Here is a 4,004-nt window from a genome sequence, read left to right on the forward strand (position 1 = left end):
GGAGAAAAAGTAAGTTACAGACACTGGAATCAATTTTAAGGTAACTGGTCCTCTACAGATACAAGGTAGTATCATGAAGTGGTTAAAAGAGGAACTAGAATGCAGGCAAAACTATGTAACCTTGAAATTCTATTCACTCTGCTAGTTGCCTTATCTATAAATTGGGATAATAAAATACCTATCTTTTGATTTGTTATGAATGTTTGATTAAATTTAAGTTGACTCACTGTAGGTTATAGTATAGAGCTTGATGTTTGATAATACTTACTAGATATTTAACTGTTTTAGAGCATTTATTTTCTCTTAGCACAATAGAGTTATTTAAAAAAAAAATGATGGGGCTAGATATCATTTACCTGCCTACCTTCCCACTTTGAAAAAAAAAAAAAAAGAAAATTGAATTTAGCACTTTTCTTTTACCAGTGGTACAGCCCTGAAATATACTAAAGAATAAGTTTCCAGTCATTTTTTTCTGCCATAGCAGATGCCTAGCTCAATGAAAGAGTATGTGTTACAATTAGAATCAGGTTTATAATTCCATGATCATGTTTAGATATTAAGTTTGACATATCTCGTATGTGGTATGCTCAGATTTTTTGTTCTCTATTACACATGCATTTCACTGAACAGAATATTTCTCATGATTATCATTGATAAAAACAAAAATTAAACTCACATATTTTTATTTAGGATATCTAATTCTGTCCATGTTTTAAAAGAGTTGTTCAATTGTTAAGTTTTTTCCACCTGTTTCAACTCCAGGGACTACAGCACACCAGGCTTCCCTGTCCTTGATTATCTCCTGGAGTTGACTCAGACTCATGTCCACTGAGTGTGACAGGATGCCATCTAACCATCTCATCCTCTGCCACCCCCTTCTCCTCTTGTCCTCAGTCTTTCCCAGCACCAAGGTCTTTTCCAGTGAGTCGGCTCTTCACATCAGGTGATCAAAGTATTGGAGCTTCAGCTTTAGCATCAGTCTTTTCAACGAGTATTCAAGGTTGGTTTCCTTTTGTATTGACTGGTTTGATCTCCTTGCTGTCCAAGGTACTCTCGAGTGTTTTCTCCAGCACCACAGTTAGAAAGCATCAGTTCTTCAGCACTCACCTTTTTTTATGGTCCAGCTCTCATATCCATACATGACTACTGGAAAAACCATAGCTTTGACTATACAGACTTTTGTCAGCCAAGTGATGTCTCTGCTTTTTAATATGCTGTCTAGGTGTGTCGTAGTTTTTCTTCCAAAGAGCAAGTGTCTTTTAATTTCATGGCTGCAGTCACCATCTGCAGTTATTTTGGAGCCCAAGAAAATAGTCTGTCACTGTTTCCAATTTTTCCCCATCTGTTTGCCTTGAAGTGGTGGGACCAGATGCCATGATGTCAGTTTTTTGGATGTTGAGGGTTTTTTTTTTTTTTTTAATTTTTTTTTAATTTTAATTTTTAACTTTACAATATTGTATTGGTTTTGTCATATATCAACATGAATCCGCCACAGGTATAAGCCAGCCTTTTCACTCGTCTCTTTCACCTTCATCAAGAGATTCTTTAGTTCCTCCTCACTGTCTACCGTTAGGGTCATGTCATCTACATATCTAAAGTTATTGATATTTCTCTCAGCAATCTTGATTCCAGCTTGTGATTCATCCAGCCTGGTATTTTGCATGATGTCCTCCACATATAAGTTAAATAAGCAGATTTAGGGAACATTCCTAAACATTAGAATTCTGACTAACCCACTTTAAGTCCTGTAAATTCAAATAATGCAAATATTAGTCTTCAACAAAGTGAGATCCTTGTTGTGAAGCACCTCTGTGACTCTCAGAACTGTATTTCACACGCAACATCTTTCTCTGCACTGACTACTAAGCACCAGTGCTGAATATTTTCTTGGCTTGGTTATGATTCATACCCTTTCCTAACAATAGCATCTGTCGAGGTCTTAGCTAGAGATATTTTTATTTTCTCTGAACTGTGATTTTCCAAAGCTTGAACGTTTGGGATCTTCATTTGAATGGCAAGTGATAAGATGACTGCATTACAGATAATGAGGACTGTATCTAGGGGCCAGAAGGAGAAGGTTAAATTGATGCAGAAGCTTCCACAGTTCTGGTAAGAGCTACTGGAGGCTGAGCGAGCAGAGGAGGATCATCAGTCTTAAGACACAACAAAAGAACCTGAATGTTTATCCAACTGCTAAAAGACACTGAGAATTCATTCATATATTATAATGTTTTACGCACCTTATTCAACTAGGGAGACCAAAAAGGAGTCATGAGGGAGATTAAATGAGTTACGGAAGATGTTCAGTGTATTCGTGGTCCCTATACATCTGTGACACTTCTCTCTCTTAGTTTTTGTTTTAATTATGTCGTGGTTTCTCAGTTCATTGCATTATCCCTTTAATAAGGAAAATTTTCAGGATTTTGTGTTCAGATATTTTGTAAAGTGAAGGGGGAAATTTATTTCTCTCATTAATTAAATTTTTTAAAAAAGCACTTATACACATGTAGTATATTATTTTCAGTCCTCCTTCTTGATATAATTAAGGCACATAATTTCTTCATGTATATAATTTAAAAGCAAAGGATGTCTGGGTACTAGAAAGTGTAACATTAATTTCTAGCTTATATGAAGCACAAAATAGTAATAGTTGCTCTCCTGAATGCAGTCACAATTCATTGACTCTCTATTATGAGATTTGATCTTAAGGAGATTAGTCTGGTGGATTTTAATCATGGTAAATTCTATAGCATGATTTTGTTATTAAGCACACCATCTAGAATATACATTAAGAGGACTGATATTCATCTACAGCTGGTATTTGTCAAGAGAAATGTGATACAAAAATTGCTTCCGTCTTTATGAGCCACCAGTGGTTTTAAAATACTATTTTTGGGAAGATATCAGTATGCTATTTAACGTACAGATGACTCTAATATAAAAAGAAAAGCACTCTTTACTGTTTTAACTTTGCTTAGCATTGAATTAATCAGATGATTTTCTAATGATTAACATTTGTTTAAATGTAAGATGATTTACATCTGTCTAAATTTTAAAATGCATTAGCTATTATTTAAAATTATGGATTAAATAAAGTAATATTTTCCAAATACATACAGATTGGTTACAAAATTATCGAGCAAAATGATCTATCTCTCTAATTAAAATTTTGAAGCAAATGAATTCAGTTCTCTTAAGTGTTACACTCACTGTCAAAAACTAGTGAAACCAAATATCTACACACCATAGGTGTAAAACTAACACACACACACATACACACACAAAAACTAACACACACGTAAAGCAAAAGTGGTTATACAATGACTTAATTGTTTTTATTTTTCTCATTTTTACACCTTCATAAGCTGCAGTTTTTATGTTTTTAGTCTTTCAGTAATTCCACAGAATTTAATTTTAGTTTCTTAACACTATAAATCTTATGGTATTGAAAGGGAAAGAAAAATCTCATAAACCAGGTGAAGTTGCAAATTCTGTCTGTATGAACAATTTATTCCTGATTATTATGAATGGTTTTCCATTTTATAGATAAATTTATGTCAATAGAAATACACAGCTCTCATAGAGATTTAATTTTATGTAATATAAACTTTCTTCTGAAATTGTCTAAGTTCATTCATTTCACCAGTACTATTTCTTTAAGGGCTTCCCTGGTGGCTCAGTGGTAAAGAATCTGCCTGCTACTGCAGGAGATGCAGGTTCCATCCTTGGGTTGGTAAGATCCCCTGGAGAAGGAAATGGCAACCACTCTAGTTTTCTTGTCTTGGAAATCCAATGGACAGAGGGGCCTAGTGGGCTATATAGTCCATGGGGTCAGAAGAGTTGGACACAACTTCATGCATAAACAACAAGAACATTTCTTTGAAAACTACCACACCATATCGCTGTAGTCAGTTTCCTGGAGGATCATGGTGGAACCCAGGCTGTGTGTCATGTGTAGACACATGTGAATTGTTCATCACATTTTAAATGATTTAGGAGGCACA

The 4,004-nt window shown here is 34.7% G+C and overlaps 1 long non-coding RNA gene across 1 annotated transcript; it reads left to right on the plus strand.

The window, feature by feature from the left end:
- Positions 1-891: 891 nt before the first annotated feature.
- Positions 892-2,300, plus strand: LOC129624219 (uncharacterized). The gene is made up of 2 exons (XR_008700833.1): positions 892-1,000; positions 2,042-2,300. It is a non-coding gene; the product is annotated as an uncharacterized LOC129624219 (long non-coding RNA).
- The last annotated feature ends 1,704 nt before the right edge of the window (positions 2,301-4,004 follow it).

The sequence above is a fragment of the Bubalus kerabau genome, chromosome 12, assembly GCF_029407905.1.
Source record: "Bubalus kerabau isolate K-KA32 ecotype Philippines breed swamp buffalo chromosome 12, PCC_UOA_SB_1v2, whole genome shotgun sequence".
Classification (NCBI taxonomy): domain Eukaryota; kingdom Metazoa; phylum Chordata; class Mammalia; order Artiodactyla; family Bovidae; genus Bubalus; species Bubalus kerabau.